At 48.9% G+C, this 21,857-nt stretch overlaps 1 protein-coding gene and 1 long non-coding RNA gene across 5 annotated transcripts in view; one reads left to right on the top strand and one right to left on the bottom strand.

The window, feature by feature from the left end:
* Positions 1-21,857, bottom strand: part of ASIC1 (acid sensing ion channel subunit 1) — a 154,895-nt gene that overhangs the window by 33,263 nt on the left and 99,775 nt on the right. The window lies entirely within an intron of this gene.
* Positions 13,089-17,014, top strand: LOC120391344. Its single transcript, XR_005591275.1, has 3 exons — positions 13,089-13,186; positions 15,345-15,401; positions 16,762-17,014. It is a non-coding gene; the product is annotated as an uncharacterized LOC120391344 (long non-coding RNA).

Genomic DNA, 21,857 nt, shown 5'->3' with positions numbered 1-21,857 from the left:
GAGTTAAAGGTGTAGGGAAGGGTGGAGGGAATCTACTGTGCCTCTACTACTGCCAAGACCTCTTTGGTTGGTTAGTAGCCCCATGTCAGGTGGGACCCCTCACACCTCGTGCTCCCCACACTGAGATTAGGAAGGAAACAAGCGACTCTGAAGAGTAAAAGTATCTGCCCACAGTGAGAGACAGGACACACTCCTCCACTGTACAGTGAAATTATACTAGAGCCCCTTCCCTGCCTTGGGACAGGAGGGGAATTCAGGCTCTGTTCAGTCCTTGGCTAATGAGAAGCCAATCAGTGGTTTCCTGACATGGAAACCCATGTCGTAGGAATTGAGCTGAGAATGGCTCACTCATTTCACACCACCAAATGGTTTTGGGCACTAGTGATCTGAATTTAAACTTGCATCCCAAGGGGAAAAAGTTCGATGGCCAGTTTGTAAGCCAGCCAGGTGCCCCTGCCTGACCCAAGATGCTGCATCCCAGTGCCCACCGTCAGCACCGCTGAGAGAAAACCAGCGCGTGCCACTTGGCCCCAGCTGCACCCCTGGAAGCTGCTTTGCTAATGCTGCAGCACAGGGATGCTTGTGCCTGGGTGAGAGATGGGAACGCACAGTGGAGCAGCAGGGGCTGCTCAGCTAGAAAGTGGGTGGATGTCTCAGCCCAGTTCATCATTTCACTTGGGGCTGTCTGAGAAACTGAACAACGAGTCCAGCACTCGTTCTCTCGCTTTCTCACTCACCCTCACACACAAAATATCTCTCATCCCCTCAGTGAGCCTGGTTAGAGTTGCTCTTGCTCATCCGCATGCCCAGCTCATGGTGCTCGTGCTCCCCAGCAGCGGTTCCACACTCTAGTCGAACCATCACATTCCCTGACAGCAGAGACCTCTCTGGGGTGCATGCTGGGGGGACATAGTATGGGGAGGCCAGTTGACATGGTCTCCTTCCCACATCTGACAGCTTGGGCAGCTCCACACAACTGGACTGCAGGTGAGTTAAGTGATCTCCCGTTCAGACCAGGGGTCACACCATGACATGTTGGGAGTGTGGTCCATAACTCCCCATAGGGATCAGGTTTAAATCTAGAGTCTGGCGCCTCTCGGGTATAACTGGGGTTCAGAACTGGAACAATAATACACAGCAGGGGGAGCCCCAGATCCATACAGGGAATGGAAGCCCTTCTGTTCCCAGGATGGTGTGAGCCCAGAACTCGAGTTAAAGATATGTCTTAGCACAAATGTAGAGTTGCTCTAGAGCACATTCCTGACCCCTCCCTCCCATCAAAGCTGCATGGATGCTGCTCCCTGACTCGCCCTCTAACACCAGCTTGGGGATGTGGGGGCAAGGCGGGATCACCCACGCAGCTCTGATCAGTGCCTGGACTAATCTTCTCTTGCTACCTACACCTCACCTTCCCAGCTCCAGGCTCCCTCTTATCAGATCCTGCCACCTTGCATCTGTTCCCTTCACTGGCCGAGCTGAGCATGGCTTGTGTTATCCAGCTCTTTATCCCCAAGATTAGATGCCTCACAGCGGATTAGCATGTCACATTCTAATGCAGAAAAATTGATTAAAGAAAATTTTTGCCCATGTGTAATTCACCCCCTCCTTTTCCCTCCACACCTTGTCCCCATGGGCTCTGGGACCTAGGGGAATCCAACAGGAAGGTTCGTGCACCACAGCTAGGGTAGAAGTAGCTTCCCTCACCCCTGACACCCTAAAGCAGGGCTGGGGAGGTTAATCCTAGTGTGCAGGAGAGCTATGCGGATGGATGGGAAATCCTCAAGGGAGAGGTGAGCAAGTCCAGAAAAGACAGTGGATGGGGGTGGGGTGGAAGAAGTTGTGTGTGTGTGTGGGGGGGACACTAAATGAACTGTACAACAGGGATAAGCCCAGCCTCCATCCCATAATAACCTAGACAGTCTTTCCTGCCTCCAGCCCATAACACCCTGGGGGCAGCTAGCCCCAACCTCCATAGTAATCAAACCCTAGGGGCTGCCCCACCCCTCATCCCTTCATGGCTGGATTTAGCTGGTGAGCTGGAGTTACCTGGACACAGCCATGGTCCCAGGCACTTGCACCCTAGCTCTGCAGATACTCTGAGCTGCTCACCATTCCACTGAGAAGTGTTAAGAATCAATTTTTTAGCACAATTTTGCAATTATTCACAGTGTCTGGTAAAGGGGGAAGTAAAAAAGCCAGCAAAACCTTCATGTTCATGGCCTGGGGAAGGTACCTGCAGGAGCCTTGAGACCCCGGAACAGCTCCGGACTATACGAACAGCTAAGAGAGCCTTATCATATGGTGCTACCCTGCAGTTCTGGGACCCTCAGCATCTGAGCACAAAAAAAGATCCTGCAGCCTCAGGAAAAGTAGAAATCCACCCAATGCCCACAGCCTCTGTATTTCCATCCTCCAACCTGACTAATCAGATGAGATAAGGAAGCACACCTGGGGGAGAGAGGCACTGCAGGGGAAAAGATGCAGAGCATGGCGGGGACACAGACTGAGATTGCAGAGGCGGAGGAGACATAGGGGATGTGGCGGGAGAGATGGGGAATGTAGAAGGGGAGAGATGAAGAGCATATGGTTGTAGCTAAGGCTCTCTTTTAACGCAAGTGGAGCAGGAATTGCTGGGCCAGGCAGTTCCACTGTCCTTGACTCATTCTGTGGCCATAGGTGCAGCAGGATGGCTCAGGACAGCACCTGACATTACATACCATTGGAGCTGCAGCAGCCCCAAGGCCCCATGCAAAGAGCCTGTGCCCTGTGGATGAGATGCTGAGTCGGGTCTATGTGTGGGAATCGCATGGGGCTGGGAACAGCTTTGCCCATTCCCTTGTGGGAAGCAGGGGGCTGGGAGCTGTGCGAAGACGGAGCAGATAGAGTAAGTGAATGGGAGTCAGGCCTTGGTGATGGCGTAGAGTGTGGCCTGTGGATCAGAGCCAGAGAGGAACTGGAAATCAAGGTTCCATCCCCATCTACGGGAGGGAGTGTGCTGCCAGCCGCAAGTCAGGCCTTGGGATTCTTGTCCTGCTGTGCTGCCTGGCAGAATTTACCTGCGGCTCAGTGAGCTCAGTTGCTGGAATTTACCAGCTTCACACTAGAGGAGTCACAGACCCAATGTGCTATCGAAGGAGCCGTTTTTATCCTTCAGTCTCAGAGCTTGAAATGCCAAATGCCGCACAAAGTTCACCATTCTGCCACCAGCACCATGTGCCCTCTCTCCCCAGGGACATTCTCACTGCTTGGGGGCAGCTGGAGATTCTCCAAACCACTCTGGGTGACTCTGGGAACAGTGATGGGTCCTGGCCTGATACCTCTCCCTGAACCAGGCAGGAAGGCAATTCCAGGATTATCAAGAGAGACTAGACAGGGTCAGAGATTCTGGGAGCAGTGGGCATGGAGCAGGCACAGCCACCCTGGGACAGATGTTCCCCAGATCTCACCCCATGGAGCCTTTGGGAGACACAGGGAGAAGAGGGGAGATGGGGCTGGGCAGCACTGGGGCCTAAAGGGGAGGGTGTTGAGAAGACCCAGGGCTGTGGGCTCAGCAGAAATCCCTGGAGGGGAGGGGCCATGGGAGCAATGAGGCCCCTGGGAGGGGGGGAGCAAGGCAACCCCACCCTGTCTCCCCATCTAGCCTGTCTCCCATTCCGCTTGACCCTGTCCTCTTCTGTCCCACCCCATTCTTCCCAGCCTGGATCTGTCCTGTCCTGCTCCACTCCCACCCTGTCATATTCCCCAATATCATCCCAATCCCTCCAGCCTGTCCCACCCTCTACATCTCACCCCCCATCAGCCCTGTCGCCCTGCCCTCATCCCCATCCTGTCCCCTTACATCCCATCTGACCTCATCCCAATCTCCGTGGCTTCATCCCCCTATATTCCACCCCACATGACCCCAAACTCCCTTGCCTCATCCTGTCAGCCCTGTCCCATCCCCCTACATAGAATCATAGACTATCAGGGTTGGAAGGGACCTCAGGAGGTATCTAGTCCAACCCCCTGCTCAAAGCAGGATCAATTCCCAACTAAATCATCCCAGCCAGGGCTTTGGCAAGCGGGGCCTTAAAAACCTCTAAGGAAGGAAATTCCACCACCTCCCTAGGTAACCCATTCTAGTGCTTCACCACCCTCCTAGGGAAAAAGTTTTTCCTAATATCCAACCTAAACCTCCCCCACTGAAACTTGAGACCATTACTCCTTGTTCTGTCATCTGCTACCACTGAGAACTGTCTAGCTCCATCCTCTTTGGAACCCCCTTTCAGGTAGTTGAAAGCAGCTATCAAATCCCGCCTCATTCTTTTCTTCTGCAGACTAAACAATCCCAGTTCCCTCAGCCTCTCCTCATAAGTCATGTGCTCCAGCCCCCTAATCATTTTTGTTGCCCTCCCCTGGACTCCTTCCAATTTTTCCACATCCTTCTTGTAGTGTGAGGTTCAAAACTGGACACAATACTCCAGATGTGGCCTCACCAATACTGAATAGAGGGGAATGATCACGTCCCTTGACCTGCTGGCAATGCTCCTACTTATAGAGCCCAAAATGCCGTTAGCATTCTTGGCAACGAGGGCACACTGTTGACTCATATGCAGCTTCTCATTCACTGTAATCCCTAGGTCCTTTTCTGCAGAACTGCTGCCTAGCCACTTGGTCCCTAGTCTGTAGCAGTGCATGGGATTCTTCCATCCTAAGCGCAGAACTCTGCAATTGTCCTTGTTGAACCTCATCAGATTTCTTTTAGCCCAATCCTCTAATCTGTCTAGGTCCCTCTGTATCCTATCCCTACCTTCCAGAGTATCTACCACTCCTCCCAGTTTAGTGTCATCTGCAAATTTGCTGAGAGTGCAATCCACGCCATCCTCCAGATCATTAATGAAGATATTGAACAAAACTGGCCCCAGGACCAACCCTTGGGGCACTCCGATCCCCTGTCAATCACCCCAATCCCCCAGCTCTGTCCCTTTTAATCCATGTGACTCACAGGCTGGTCTCCTCTGGAGAATAAACCATCTAACAGGACAGGAAAACCAAACAACGATGGATATTTATGTCACTACCTGGCACTCCAGCCCACTATGCCCCACTCCCACAGGCAGAGCTCTCTGGGGGCACCCAGGAATCTTTGTTTGAAAGCCCTGCAGGTCCTGGGGTTCCTGGAACCCGATGGGGACCTGGACTCTGGAGGCACAGACAGGCTCACAACTCCAACTCACTTCCCTGAGAAAGGAGCCCATGCAGGAAAGGAATCCGGAACAGCAGTGTGGATGCTTAAGAGAGATGGAGAGGGGAAGGGAGGAAGGGAGAGAGAAAGAGACAAAGGCGGCAGTCCGATGTAGAGGGAGAGGTTGCTCATCTTGTGCAGTAACTGGAGTTCTTCAGGATGTGTCCTCCTACGGTGCTCCACTTGTGGTGCACATGGTGATTGGGGATTTTCAGTAGCAGATCCTATTTGGACTACGCATGTGCTCTCCCTTCTATAGAGCTATGTGGGCACACCATCCTCAGTTCCTTCTCCACTATGAAGTCCCAAATATGAGACTCCAAAGCAGAGGGGAAGGAAGGTAGGCAGTAGAGCACCCAAAGTGGGGGCATCTCGAAGAATTTCAGTTACTGTGCAAGGTGAGTAACCTCTTCTTCTTTGAATAGTGTCCTTATGGGGGCTACACTTCAGGTGACTTCTGAGCAGTATCTGCAGCAGCAGGAGGATATGGGTAGATACACATAGAAAACACTTTTCCTCCAAGGGATGAGAAAGGCATTTCCAAAAATTGATGACCCAGACCTGCTCTCAAGCAGAATTTCTTGAACTTTCTGCTGGTGGCAGCTGCAAAGAGGTCCACTTTTGGAAACCTCCAAATTAGAAACACATGTTTGAGAGTCTGAGGGTCAAGTTGCTGCTCATAATCTTGGGAGAAATGCCTGCTAAGATTGTCAGCCATAGTGTTTTGAATGCCTGGAAGTTAAGGATTGATTTACACCAGTTCCAGAGATTCACTGCTTTGGCACAGAGGGATGGGGATTTCCCTCCCTCCTCATGATGATGATGTATGTTAAACATGCAGGTTATGTTGTCTGACTTGATTTTCATGGATTGGCCCCTGATGTTGGGGGGAGAAGTGTAGACAGGGATTCCTGACAGCTCTTAATTCCAGGAAGCTGATGTGAAGACGAGACTCTTGGGTAGACATTTGCTGGGAATGGTGAGTGTCCCTTGATGTGCTCCCCAGCCCATGAGGGATACAACCAAAGTTATGGTGACTGTTGGAGGAGGTTGGCTGAAAGTAACTCCTGCACACACTTTGGAAGGATCTTTCCACCAACTGAGTAAATCCAGAACTCAACAAGGGACAGAAGCCATCCTGCCTAGACTGTGTTTGTTTGGAGTCTAAACTGTTCTGAGCCATCCCTGAAAGCAGCAAAGGTGCAACCTGGCATATTGGGCATGCTGCCATGTGTCCCAATAGTTGAAGGCAATTTCTTGTTGATGTCTGTGGGCTTATTTGAAACCTCTAAGTTCCAAGTATGGAGAGATTCATCCGTGGACTTGGAGAAGAGCTTAAGTCCATAAAAAGGAAAGTCTTCTCAGTATTCTGGCCCTTCCTAGGAAAGCTAGACAATGTAGCAAAGATACGCTGTGCATGATGAGAGCAATAAAGAAGGAGCAGGCTGAGTGTCGGCTGCATCTAGAGAGGCTTGCAACAAGACTCTTACTAAGAGCTGACCTAGAGCTGTGATGGCCTTGAACTGCTCACAAGGTTTCACAGCAAGATGGTCAATAAAATAGTTGAATTTGTCATAACTGGTATAGTTGTACTTTGCCATTCGAGCTTGATCATTTACAATCTGAAATTGCAGCATGGGCAAGAAGTAGCAAACCAGTCAATGTGCTTCTGGTGTTTATTGTGGCGTGTAGACTTTGCACGATGTTGACAGCCTATACAACTAAAAATTTGGTGGAGGGTGGGAGAACAAAAATTTGGGCAGTGAGACAGTGAGAAAACGAGGTGCTCTGCTCTCATCTCTCTTTTGGCTCCAGCCCAGCTCCTGTTCCACCCATGCAGCCTTGTTTCTGCACAGCAGGGTTCCTGTGCCTTTTCTTTACACTTTGGATCTCAGCAGACCTTCCCTATGTGGGCCTTGGTGGCACCAGCCCTCTCCTGCAGGTTGGGTGACCACGGACAGTCCCGATATTTGGGGCTTTTTGCTATATAGGCTCCTATTACTCCCCACCCCCGTCCTGATTTTTCACACTTGCTATCTGGTCACTCTACCTGCGGGTGCAGCCCTTGAATGTACAAGCTCTCACACAGACATGTGAAAGGGAAGAAATGTTCTAAAAACTCTCCCTCGTGCCTCCATGGCTCTGTTTCGCCCTCGCCTGGGTTATCAGCCATGGTGCCTGACATCTGCTGCAATAGACTTTAATAAAAGGCACATTATGGTGAGTAATGCACTAAGTGGACTTCATTATGGACTCAGTGCCTCCTTGGCTCCCATTGTTTTATATTATTTTATATCAGAACAGCCTTATCTCCTCTCCAAACACTTCCATTTAAACCCCATTAATCTTTCAAATCCTCCCTGCTTTTCCCAGCACTGATCTGCTGAGCACTCTCCCAGACCTCCCCAGCCCATCCTGCCATGCCTCTGTCTGTGGCCACTTGCCCTGGCACTGTGCTGTGCAAAGCCTCCAGCACACAAATGTTTATGCTTCACAAATCCAGGTGGAGTTCCTCTGGGCGATGTCTGCTGGCTCCCTTGACACCTTTGAGGAGCAGTGGGCGCTGTCTGGGGTTCTCTGCTTGGTGTCCCCGTCAGCTTTCCTTTGTTTAGCCCTATGACCTCACTCCTGTCCCTGTTATATCTTTCGTTGTCCTCCGTAATTAATTGAGATTCCAGACTTTGTGGTTCCTCCCCTTAGGCTGGGGGAGGTCCTTCCAGGATCCCAACAGGACCAGACTCCTGCACCTAACTGGTCTGGGTCTGTCACAAATGATTAAAGATGAGCAACACAGATCAAATTAAACAAGCTAGGAGGAGGCTCCATGCTCCCATGTCATTGGCTTCCAATCAGAGTCTCAATTTCCCATTCACCCTGAAGCGCAGGGACTGCTTCACCCACTGCTAAGGCACAGACAGCGCCGTCCAGCAGCATGTATGATGCTGCACAATGGCTCTGGGCAGGAGGTGAACTAGAAGGGCACCTGCCCCCACCTGTCCTGCCAGCAAGCTTCAATCTTCCTCCCAAGCGAGCCCTCCTACAGGGCACATTCATGGCTCATGCTGTCTTTGGCCTTTGTGTGGAGGTGGGTGACAAGGGGTAATTAGCATCACTGTAGAGGTTTGGAGTTGGGCTGAGCCCTGTCACACTCATTTAAAAAACGTCAAAGCCATCAGGTGGCAATGGCTGTCCATCTGGTTCCCACCCAGCAACCTAGAGGTGAGCTTCTCCGTATGACCCACACCATCCTGCCTACTGAGGCCAGGAGCACTGGCAAAAACAGAGCCATGAAAAGTCTGTGTGATTTTTTGTTTACCATCCAAAGTGACAGAAGCCAAATGTGGCACCAGGAATCCTGGTTTGGGGCTCAGACACCCATTGCCAGCTCTAAGCCCCAAGCAAACAATTTTAGATGAGCAAGAGCCCCCCAAAAGCAAGGGGTTATCCTGCACGCTGGGCCGCACCTACCAAGCTAGGCTAATCCTGTGTTATCGGCCAGCTGCAGCTTTCTGAATGAAATCACTCTCTGCCCTGGGCCTTTGTTAAACACCCTGGGATCAAATTCCCTGTGATGTTTAATGAGAATCAGCTCACATCAGGAAATAATAAGGGGGTGATAAAGAGAAGAAAGAGGCAGCAGCAGCTCCAGCCACTGGCCTACTGGCTGGGCAGGGCTGTCCCGAGCACTTCAATCCCAGAACTGGCAGAGCCAGCACAATGCCATTATGGAGGGAAGCCAGTGCCAGTGTAATCCCAGAATAGAGAGAAATTAACCCCAGTGTGATCCCAGTTGAGCAGCACCTATGCCCAGTATAAACCCAGTCTGAGCAGCAGCTAGGCCCAGTATGAACCAGTATAAGAAGTTAATTTGAATATATAAACCCTGTGCAAACAGTAACTAGTCCTCATGTAAAACCAGTAGAGTCACCACTGAATCCAGATTGGAACTAGCACGACTAATGCTGTCCCAGTTTGAAACCAGCTTCTTCAGTCTCATCTGGTGTTCAGAACAAAACCACTATGGATAGAATCAAACCAGTCAAAAGAAGCTGATCCTGGTATGAGCGAGGCCTCACATCAGCAAACTCCCTAGAAGGGAGGCAGCAGCAGCACCTAGTTTGGCATCAGCAGGGCAGCAGTGAGCATAGGAGGCACCAGGGTGAAGCAAGCTGTGATCGCACTGGGGCTTTGTCTACACTACCAGGTTTTGTCGCCAAAACTGCTGTTTACTGACCCAAACAATGAGTGCGTCCACACCGCAAGGTGACTTTTGTCTGGGAAAATGTCTGGTTCTGGCAACAAAATACATCCACCCTCATGACAGATTTACATCTTTTACCTCTACATTTTTGTCAACAAAGTGCAAATGTAGACACCATGCTTCATTTCATCATTTTAATTGGCTTCCAGAAGGTGCCCCACAATGCTCATCCTGATTACTCTGGTTAGCAGTTTGAAATCCACTACCCTGCAGCCAGGTAAACAACCATCCACATGCTCCTCCCCGTTAGAAGCCCCAGGAATTTTTGAAATTCCATTTCCTGTTTGCTCGGTTGTGGAGAGGTCTCATCACATCTTCCCAGGTGACTATGGTGGGTTATCGCAGCAAACGCTCTCCCGCTTGGACCACTGCAGAGCTGCTGGATCTGCTCAGTATATGGGGAGAGGAGGCTGTGCAGTCCCAGCTGCGCTTGAGCCATAGGAACTGGGATACCTATGGGCAGATTTCTTGAGGCTTGTGCAAAAAGGGTTATGACCTGGACACGCTGCAGTGCAGAGCGAAGATAAAGGAGCAGAGGCAGGCGTAACATAAGGTGAGGGAGGCAACCCGTCGCTCAGATGTTTCACCTAAGACCTGCTGGTTCTATAAGGATCTGGAAGCTATCTTCAGTGGCGACCCCACCTCCATTGTCGAGAGCCCCGTGGATACTTCAGAGGGCACGGAGGTGGCGGAGAGAGGACCTAACCCACAAGCTTAAGTTCTTGATGAAGAGGTGGAGTTAGATGAGGATATGCAGCTCCTGGTGGGGTCGCCTGGTGGTGCAGACAGACAGGAGCTGTTCTCCACTCCAGAGGTGTCTAGCCAATCTCAGCAATTGCTCTCTGGCGAGCAAGAAGCAGGAGATGAGACTCCTGTTAAGTGACTGTGGCTTGTGTAGTGCGGAGGTGGGTTCAGGGCATAGAAATATGGGAGGCTAGTTGTGTTTCTGTGCGCTGGACATTTCTGTGTGGAGTTAATCAGTATGGCAGAACAGGGTGTTGATGCACGTCAAGATCTCACGGGAATCCTCCAGAGAGATCTCCAGGAAAGTTTCTTGGAGGTACTTGGTAATCCTCTGCCAAAGGTTCTGTGGCAGAACAGCTTTGTTCCTTCCCCCATTGTAGGAAACTTTCCTGCGCCATTCGGCAAACACTTGTGCAGGGACCAAAGCAGCACATAGGTGAGCAGCAGAAGGTGCAGGGTGGAAGCCACAAGCATCGAGTAGATGTACCTTCATTTCCCTGCTTACCCTTAGCAGTGAGATGTCTGCTAGAATTACTGTGCCTGTGGAAAAGTGTGGAAGGATTTTAGAATTTGTTCCCTAGAATGATGCACCACGACCCTCGCAAAGAGTCTGTGCTCTTTTCCCCATGCAGAGCCCCCCACCCCCATCAACACTCACCATGCTTTGAGTGTTTGCAGAGATGTGTGACTGGCTAGGGTCAGTGAGACAGTGATAGCAATTTTGCAAAAGGTGTATTTAACAGAAATGTTTCAATGCTGTGTGTGAATTTAACAATCCCGCTTCTGTGCATTGTCCCCTGTGCTTCACCAGATGTGGCCTTCAGGAATGCACCCCAGCCGAGCGTCTCTGCCAGATAATAAAGTGTCCAAGACACAGCAAAGGAGACATGTTCTGGGAGGTCCTGAAGTGCTCCAATGCAGAAAAAAGGGAACGAAAGGAGTGCTGGGAAGCCGAACGGCAGGACAGAAAAGAGAATCACGCGTTTGTTAAAGATGCTACTGTGCAGATGATTGAAGTAATGGAGGAGCAAATGCAGATGCTGAAGTCCTTAATAATGCTACAGACTGAGCAGATCAGTACTCGACCTCCACTGCAGGATATTCAGAACTCTTTTCCATGGCCCCCACCCAACTCTGCCCACACATTCCTTTCCACTTCCAGGACTTCTCGGTTTCCGCTTCACTCCACCCCCTTGGACAACTTTCATAATGATAGCTGGACTTACAAACAGCTGTGAAAGTCTTCCCTTTCCTGGTTCCTCCTTTCCCACCAAGCATGTGTGTATCTGTATGTGCTGTTTCTTGTGCAATAAAAGCAAACTTTTATAATGGTAAATCATCTTTATTTTTTTTCTACAAGGTGAGATTGCAGGCACTGCCGATACATGCACAGGCATTTTAATCACTTTATTACAGGAATTTAAGGCCCCAAATGTCACCATTGCCCCCTAGGAAAACTACATATCATGTAACATTGAAGCAACTCTGACAGAGATATATGTTACTGGTGGTCATTGTCAAAGTGCTGCCTCAAAGCCTCTCTGATTCGAATAGCTCCCCTCTGGGCTCCTCTGACAGCCCTGGTATCTGGCTGCTCAAAATCAGCGGTCAAGCGGTCTGCCTCAGCACTCCACCCCTGAGCAAACTTTTACCCTTAGCTTCACAGAGATTATGCAACGTACAGCACACAGCTATGACCATAGGAATATTATCCTCAGTGAGGTCCAACATGCCATAAAGGCATCACCAGTGCACCTTTAATTTGCCAAAGGCACATTCAATTGTCATCCGGCACCTACTGAGCCTGTTGTTGTACCGCTCCTTACTGCTGTCCAGGTGTCCCATGTAAGGTTTCATGAGGCACGGCTGTAAGGGAGATGCAGGGTCCCCCAGGATCACTATGGGCATTTCAACACCCTCCTCAGTAATCTTCTGGTTAGGAAAGAAGGTCCCCGCTTGCAGCTTTCTGTATAGGCCCGTGTTCGTGAAGATGCGTGCGTCACGCACCTTCCCAGACCACCCCACACTGATGTCAGTGAAATGCCCACGGTGATCCACAAGTGCCTGCAACACCATGGAGAAGTATCCCTTTCTATTAATGTACTCTGTCACAAGGCGGTTTGGTACCAAAATAGGAGTATGTGTGCCATCTATCGCCCCTCCACAGTTAGGGAAAAACATTTCTGCAAAACCGTCCACTATTTCATGCACATTTCCCAGAGTCATGGTCCTTCATAGCAGGATACGATTTATTTCTCTGCACACTTGCATTAACACAGCCCAACGGTCGATTTCCCCACTCCAAATTGATTAGCAACCGACCGGTAGCAGACTGGAGTTACCAGCTTCCACACAGCAATTGCCACACGCTTCTCTACTGAGGGGGCAGCTCTCATTCTAGTGTCCTTACGCTGCAGGTCTGGGGCAAGCTCCGCACACAGTTCTGTAGCCACTGCTCATCATCCCACACCTGCATGACGATATAATCCCACCATTCACTGCTTGTTTCCCGTGCCTAAAAGTGATGGTCTACCCTATGCACCTACTCTGTGAATGCCAAAAGCAAGCTAAAGTTGCTCCTATCTATATCTCGCAGAATGTCAAGTGCCTGCGAGTCTTTCTCAGTTAGGAACTTCACGACTGACTGCACTGCCATCCACAATGTCTTCATGACAGTTCACAAAGCATAGGAGAGCAGCGCGGGATCCATCCCTTTTCACAAAAATACCAGGGTTTGAAAAAATGTGGCAAAAGGAAGCTGGAAGCCCATGGAGTGCTTGGACAGAAAGCAATGCATCATGGGACATTTAGCATTGTCCCAAGATGCACCACAATCCGCTCCATCATCCCACAACACCTAGCAACAGAAGGACTGTGGGATAGGCACCCATAGTACATTGCTCACACTGTTGATGATGGTGCTCCCACTGTGGACGTGATCTGCCGATAGAGCAAGTGTGAGCACAAAATTGTGATTTTTATTATGTCATCACTTTTGTTGAAACAAATTGGTAGTGTAGATATGGCCTAAGTGTCAGTATCAAAGCTGGCCAATCAGACAGTCTGTTACCCAGTAGACTGACAGATTCATAGAGTTAAGGCCAACAGGGACATTAGATTATCTAGTCTAACTTCCTGTATATCACAGGACATTACATTTCACTGTTAGCCCTGTTCAGAGTCACATAAATTGTTTGGCATCTGTTCCAGAAAGGCATCCAGTCTTGACGTGAAGAAATCAAGAAATGGAGAATTTATTCATTCCTTTGGAAGTTTATTCCAATGGTTGATCACCTTTAAAAATCGGGTCTTATTTTTTAATTTGAATTTGTCTAGCTTTAGCGTCCAGCCACTGGTTCTTGTTCAGCCTCTCTCTGGTAGATTAAAGGGCAGTTTAGTATACGGTATTTTCTTCCCGTGAAGGTACACTGTTATCAAGTCACCTCTCAATCTTCTTTTTAATAAGCTAAACAGACTGTGCTCTTTAAATCGCTCACTGTAAGGCATTTTCTCCAGCATTTGAATCATTTTTGTGGCTCTTTTTTGCATACTCTCCAATTTTTCAATATCCTTCTTAAAACACGGACACCAGATCTGGATACAATATGCCAGTGTTGGTCCGATAAATGCAATATACGGTGTAAAATCAACTCCCTGCTTCTACTCACTGTTCGCCTATTTATACATCCAAGGATGACATTAGCTCAGGAATAGTCAATTATTTTTTGTCAAGGTCCAAATTTCTTGGTCAAGGTATAGTCAAGGTCCGGACTCCAGAGAAAATAAAAAACCCAACAACAAACAACAAGTAAATAAAAAGATTTCAGGGTCCATTCACAAGCATCTGGCACTCCAGATTTGGCCTACAGGCTGCCTATTGACTCCCCCTGCATTAGCTGTTTTTGCCACAGCATCGCACTGGGAACTCATGCTGAGCTGCTTGTCAACTATGACCCCTAAATCATTTACAGAGTGTCTGCTTTCCAGGATACAGTCCCCCATTCTGCAGGTGTTCCATGTTCCTAGATGTATGCCTTTGTACTTGCTTGTATTAAAACTCATTTTGTTTGGATGGGCCCAGCTTACGCAGTGACTGATCATTCTGTATAACTGCCCTGTCCTCATCATTATTTACCACTCTGCCAATCTTTTTTAATTCTGCAAATTTTATCAGTAGCAGTTTTAAATTAACTTTCAGATAACTGATGAAAAAGTTGAACGATGTCAAGTCTAATACTGATCACTGAGGAATCCCATTTGATAATGGGTCCCTATTGATACCACTTTTTGAGATCTGTCGGCTAGCCAGTTCTTAATACAGTTAATATGCTTTATTGATTTTGTATACTGCTAATTTTTAAATCAGAATGTTGTGTGGTACTAACTCAAACGCCTTACCAAAGTCCATTACATCTACGTAGTTACCTTTATCAATCAAACTTGTTATCTCATCAAAGGACAAAATCAGGTTTGTTTGATGAGACCTACATTCTGTTAAACCATGTTGATTGGCATTACTCATATTCCCATTCTTTATCAATTGAATCCCATATAAGCTATTCCATTATTGTGCCTGGGAATTATGTCAGATTAACTGACCTATAGTTACCTGAGTCATCTCACTTGACCTTTTGAATACTGGCACATTAGCACTCTTCTGGAATTTCCCTGATAGTCCAAAATGTAGTAAAAATTAACATCAGTGGCCCAGAGTTCTCCTTAGCCAACTCTTTTGGGAATCTTGGGTGCAAGATATCTGGGCCTTCTGATTTTAAAATGTTTATTCCTTGTAGATGCGTTTTATCATAGAATCACAGAATTATAGGACTGGAAGGGACCTCAAGAGGTCTTCTAGTCCAGTCCCCTGCACTCAAGGCAGGATTAAGTATTTTCTAGACAATCCCTGACAGGTGTTTGTCTAACCTGCTCTTAAAAATCTCCAGTGATGGAGATTCTACAACCTCTCTAGGCCATTTATTCCAGTGCTTAACCACCCTGACAGTTAAGAAGTTTTTCCTAATGTCCAACAACCTAAACCACCCTTGCTGAAATTTAAACCCATTTGTTTTTGACAAATCCATGCTGACTGTTATTTATCACCTTATAATCTTTTAGGTGTTCGCAACATTCTCCTGAGTTGCTAACAGTAGAGTCACTGTCACTTGCTTCCAGGTAAGTACTTTTCTCTAACTCTCAGTGCATGCAGTGTTGTTGTAGCTGTGTTGGTCCCGGGATATTAGACAGACAAGGTGGGTGAGGTAAAATATTTTATTGGACCAACTCCTCTTGGTGAGAGAGCTCTGTGTAGCTCAAAAGCTTGGCTCTCTCACCAGAAGAAATTGGTCCAAAAGGAGATATTGACTCACCCACCTTGTAATTCGCAGTCTGTCAGTCTGCACCTAGTATCACAGCCTGTGTCACCCTCTCCTGCACCCAGTATCATAGTCTGTATTCCAGTGTCGCTCCCTGCTCACCTGGGGCTTCCCACTGCTACATGTTCTGCATTTCCCTGATGCTGCATCTCAGCTATGGCTGAGCATTAGCTCCCTGCAACGTGATCTGTTAGCTATACCATTCCCTCCCTGCCTGCCAGAGAGCTGACAGAAAACAAAACGGTGGGTCAGACACATGGCTCTGACACCAGGAAAACTTCACAGCTGAAAAGAAAACAATTCCAAGGCAATTCTGCAGAGCGGCCAGAATCTATTTCATGGCCCAGCTCCAGGCTGCAAGCAGGTGGCATCTGCCATGGAAAGCACGCGTGGTATGTGTGCATGGAAAACCAGTCTGACTTCTATTTATAATGCCACTGGGGGTTCTCTCTCCCTCCCCTTCCACCTCCCCACTGGATTCTCTCTTTCTGCAGCCACTGTCTTCTGCTAACAGCTCTCACAAGCTATTGCTAAGCTGGGCCGGGGCCTGCTCAATCTCTGGATAGGAGGCAGCCCAGGAAAATCCAGGATGCTGGGGAGACACACAAACCCAACCCAGGTCTCTGGCACTGTTAAGAGTGATTCCCAAACAAAAACGGGAGCTTCACAACCCCACAGAGTCCCCATCAGCCTCCAGCTGCTACTGAACCCTATCCCACTTGCAGTGGCTCCCCACCCTGTTGCCTGGGCTCCAGCCTGCCACAGCCCACGCTTCCTTCCTCTGGGCTCAGCAGGGAAGATCCTCCCACAGGTCCACTCACAAGACACCAGAGTGAGCAGCAGCCAAACACTTCCTGAAGCATGTGGGCAGCCCGAGCTGACAGGCCTCCTCTAGTAGGCAAGGGGTCTCCCCCTCCCCATCCTGAATGGGAGCAAGAGGGGTGAGGGCTTGGCTCGGCTCAGTGGAATTAGAGCTAGATCCAAGGTGCTGCAGTCTGGGCAGCATGAGCCCTGTGAGCAGAGAACAGGATGATGCAGGGAGAGGTGGGGCAGGGAGATCCTGAATGAGCCAGAGAGGTGGGCAGAGTGGGAGAACAAGAGAGCAAGGAGGCTCTTACCTCATGGCAGCTGGAGCCTCATATTGATTAACTCTCTCACAGGTGTCACCTGCACCACAAAAGACCCCTCCCCCCACTTCCAAAACATGTGAGTGCAGCCAGCCAGGCTCTCGGGAAAGCAGGAGTGAGGCCCTGTTGCTGATAGGACAGGGCTTATGGAGAACAGAAGCTCCTGATCTTCCTCATAACACAAGAACAAGGGGACATTCCCTGAAACTGAAAGGCAGAAGATTCAGAATGGATCAAACAAAAGAAATACTTTTAATATAACATGCAATTAGCCAGTGGAACTCACTGCCACAAGATGCCACTGAGGCCAAGAATTTAGCAAGAATCAAAAAGGGACTGGATGTTTAAATTGATAACATAAACACTCAGAGTTAGAGCCGTTAATGCTAAAAATAATTTTCGAAAGAGTATTAACTCTCATGCTTCTGGGCTGTTAGAGATCAGGATGAGACCCTCCTGGGGGTCAGAATAACCCCCACCAGCCTATTGCAGGGCTCTTGCTCCTCCTCCTGAGGTTGGCCACTGTCAGAGCCGGGATACTGGACTCGATGGACCATGGGTCTGATCCAGTCTGGCAATTCTTACATTGCTATTGGCCCTGACGACAGCCCCGGGAGGCCCTAGTGACGTTCCCACTCCACCATGTTGTCACCAGAGATGGGGCTAAACCATGAAGCCCAAGCTACAGCAGATTTGGATTTGGGGTTTCCATGGAGCCCATTTCTGACACCCCTGGGGAGGGGGTTGGCATGATGGCAGAAACCGCTGGCGGTGCTGGGTGGAGAAAGGGGCCTGGTCCAAGGGAGGTCACAGGCCTTGGGGAGACCCAGCCTAGGTCCCACAGCCCTTGGGGAGCCTGGTCTGGTGCTGAAGTGCCATTCCTGATGGCTTCTCCCAGTGGTCATCCTGTGTCTCCAGAAGCAGCTGGAGAGCGTTTAACAGCTGATTGGGTTGGAAGGTGGCAAGAACCCAGTCCTAGACCAATCACACAATGTGTTTGATGTGACAGTTTCTATAACTACATTATCCTTCTTGCCATGAACCTATTTATGCTGCTATAATTGAAACTCTTTGTAATGCTGAGAGGTTTCTGCAATGATTTACCCTGCCATGGTGTCTCTTTCCATAGAGAGTGTGTATACACAGATGGGAGGGAATTATTGGAGTTTTAATATTGTCTGAGGCACAACATCCCAGCTGCAAAATCCAGTGTTTGGATCTGATCAGGAGCTGTCAGGTATCTGGAGAAAGCTGCTGAGGTGCAGCTAATTCCAGAGCTGGTGGGATTATTCCTTGCAAATGCATTTATCCAAATGCCTTTTCTTGTTTTCTGCCAATTGCGAATTATCCCTGAATGGGTCATGATTTTTACCAACATTACTCATGCTCACTCAGATGGTTTGTGCAAACAAATTCAAGCTGACTGTTTTATTGGAAAAAATATTCAGATCTAGTTTTCTTGCTACATTCACCCAGTTCTGTTCTACATGCCTCATGGTTTCCAAATCAAATCTAATCCAATGTAGGTAGCTATAATACACACAGCAGCATAGTATCTGAGTGCTAACGTGTAATCTATTTTGTCACATACTGATCCTGAGCAGCGGGACAGGATATTGTGTGCGTGTATGATCTGTGAAGGATTCGGTGTGATTCTGTGATGGTGAATGACTCCATGACAGAGAGAGAGAGAAAGAGAGAGAGTACAGTCTGATTGTGTGTAGTGTGTGTGTGATACTGTGATGCTGAGCAATATGGTATCTCAATGTGTAAAGTGTAGGGGGTGAGAGAGAGGGTGAGGGAAAGCAATTGTTTGCCTGGGTTTGAAAGATGATGCTGGCTTGTGAGGTAACAGAGTTCAGAGAAGATAGACAATCCCATTTGGGTCTTACAGCTCGTCCCTCTGTCTTAACCAGGCCAGGCAGGCCCAGGCCCCAAAAGAGAGAGGTTGAACAGGGTATTAAACTGATAACAGAGAGTGTGAAATGGGTCTGGGCCTCCTCACTGATGCTGCTGCAGTCCAATGACATCCTCTGTTCCTGTAGCTAGGCCACAGGTCTGACCTGGCCTGCCAATTCCTCAGTTCCTGAGTCTGGAATCCCTTCTCCCTCTGGCACACATTGAGCCCTACATATACAAGTGCAGCATGCTGGTTACCCTCTGGGGGTTGCCACAACAACAGTACTTCTTCATACAGGAGACAGCCAGTTGGGCATTGCTACCCAGAACCTTGAGCAGGATGCATTGCAGGTGATGAGAAGGTGGATCATGAAAGTAAACTGGTATGTCTCAGGCATTCCATCAATAGAGCACAGAGAACAACCCTAGTGCACACCCCTGGCCACATATCGCTTCCCTGCTTCTTCCTTCAGTGCAGCACTAGAGGCTCAATCCTGAGTCTAGAACAGGGTGACCAGATGTCCCGATTTTATAGGGACAATCTCGATTTTTGGGTCTTTTTCTTATATAGGCTCCTATTATTCCCCACCCCCATCCTGATTTTTCACATTTGCTGTCTGGTCACCCGTGTCTAGAACAGGGACTCCTAAAGCAGAAGTGGATAGTTCAGGGGCCCTGCTGGAATGCAGATGAAGGTCTGAGCTGGAGTAGAGGTGGCTGGAGGGCTCTAGAACAGGAGCAGCTTTGGAGCACGGTGGAGATTTCTAGACGCTGCTCAGCCAAGGGAGAGGGCACTGGTTCCTCAAAGAGGAAGCACAGATGGAGTCCAGGCATATGGGCACACACAATTCCAAGCCTCCCCATTTTGTTCCCCAGCCATTAGGGCACCTCTCCCCCAGCTTCCAGGGCTTCACGCCAGGGCAGCCCTGCTAGAGTCAGACCCAGCAGGATTTTGCAGAAACCTACTGAGTTTCCAGTGACTTCCCAGTCAGGAGAGTTTCTCTCAGGGATGTTTTGGCACTTTAACAAAGACTTTCCCAATTTGAGTCCCCAGGGGCCTGTGAATTCTGAGACCCAGACAGTTTCTTAAAATGTAACCCACAGCAAATTGACCTACTGCCTTTTTCCTGCCCTGTTCTGAATCCCCTCTTCTAGTGTAACCTGCAGGAAACAGACCCTTCTCCACCCCATCAATGCCCTGTTTCAGACCAGCTCCTCTCCTGCATTATTGCATAACCCACAGCAAACCACCTCCTTTGTGCCAGATAAGCTGCTCCCTACTCTATTATAGCCAGGGGTCAAAGTGTGGGAGGATCCTCCAAGCTCCACCCATGTGAGTGCTGGCTCATCTTGGTGACTCACACTATATTGTGCAAACATTCAGAATACCATTAACCCTAGTTGTTTAGCCAATATTTGGAGACTTAGAGGTTTTTTTCATGAGGAGGAGAAACTGATGATAGTCAGGTATCTTGATCTATCCTGTTTATTTACAAAGAATGTACAAAGTTCTGTTTCCCTGAACACAAGAGGAATCAAACAACACAGGGCAGTTTTTTGCTCACAAATTCAATCCTTGGTGTTTGCATTCAACCTCAGTCAAATCCCTCTGCTCACAAAGCTCAGCCTCTGCCCTGCCCCGCATGTAGCCTGTGTTTTGGGTGGAGGCTCCTATTATTTTAGCTATTTCACACCAAAGGAAACTTAGCTACTTCTTATATTTATATAAAAAGAAAGGTGGTGATTATGCCCACCAGCTTCAATGAGGTTTCACATAATTCCCAGCATGACAACAGGATTGTGCAGTTCCCTGGACTTGTCCCATTCTTGATGAGGGTAGAGCAAGCCCATGGGCTCTGACTCCCTCCTTGGTGACACAAGCAACGTAGTAGTTAACACTGAGCTTTACATTATCATTGGAGTTAACCCCTCACTGAGATGAGCAGGGAATTTCACACTGCCAAGTGCTATATTTCCAGGCATTTTGCAGACTCAGGCAGATACATGCATCAATTACTGTCAATCAATCAATCAATCTGTTCACATTTTTTAGGCCTTTTTCCGGCTTGTCTACACTTGAAAAATTACCAAATAATTCTTCCAGAAGAGCAATTTCAGTAAAAGCCCCTGGGTGAACACACTTCTTCTGGAATAAGACTATAAGAGTGTCCAGACAGGGAGTGACTCCAGTACATCTCCAAGTGTAGGCAAGTGTAGATAAGCCCTTCACAACCAGCTAGCCATAACTTATTTTTTTAAAGGAAAGCTGGCAATTCTGGAGAACAAGACAGCAGCTTGAGAAATGTGCCAGTACTGCACTGTCACACACTGGCTCAATCTGTCTTCTAATTATAGCATAATCCACAGCAAACCACCCAGTCCTCTCCTCCCCCTGCCCCTCTTCAAACTTCACTTTTAATTTTACAGGAGAGTCAAACTGACCTTTCCCAGTGTTCGATATGTTTGAATTTCCCAGGGCCAGGAAGCTGCGCTTGTGAATTAAAAATCCATTATAAACACTAGGTCCTCTCACAGCTGGGACTCCAGCAGCACATGCTTCCTCACACCAGCCCCAGCTGGGATCCAGTGCTGTGGGCTTCCCTCTAGCAGTGCCTGGTCAGTACCAGCTGGGATACAAGCATTGCAACCTTCCTTACAGCAATGCCCTGTCAATGCCAGCCAGGACTCCTGTAGTCATCACTGTATTGTCCCCACTGTCCCCAGCCAAGATGACAGGGATGTGGCTTTATTCCCCAACCCACAGAGCTAAAGCAGGGGGTGTGGGGAGGGACATGCTCCTGCAGTGAGAAATTCTCTGCCCCAGAGTGGTCTTGCAGCAGGTCCCTGGGAAGTGGCCACTCTGCTCTTCCCCCTTGAGGAAGTAGCATGCCCCCTTCTTGCTGCACACATCATTGTATTCCCCACTCAGCAATCTGTGCCATGCAGGCTGGATCTCCCCACCTCCGCTGCCTCTTTGTGTCTCTCACAAATGGACATTATCAGTAGGAGCCAGCAAGCCTTCATCTCCCCATGCTAATGCCACTGCTTGCACTGCCTGCCTGCGTGGAGAGGGCTGTTGCTTTACGTTCAAACCCTCACTGCTCCCTCCCTTTGACCTGCCCCATTCCCCACTGCCCCAAATGGGCTGGTCCTGCAAATCTCCAGGCTCAGAAGTCAGGACTCTTGGGTTCCATTCCCAGCTCAAAGCTAGGATGCCTTTGAAACGCCAG

This window comes from Mauremys reevesii, linkage group 25, assembly GCF_016161935.1.
Source record: "Mauremys reevesii isolate NIE-2019 linkage group 25, ASM1616193v1, whole genome shotgun sequence".
Lineage (NCBI taxonomy): Eukaryota > Metazoa > Chordata > Testudines > Geoemydidae > Mauremys > Mauremys reevesii.
Note: the sequence above shows the minus strand (reverse complement) of the source record. Positions and strands in the feature narration are given on the sequence as shown.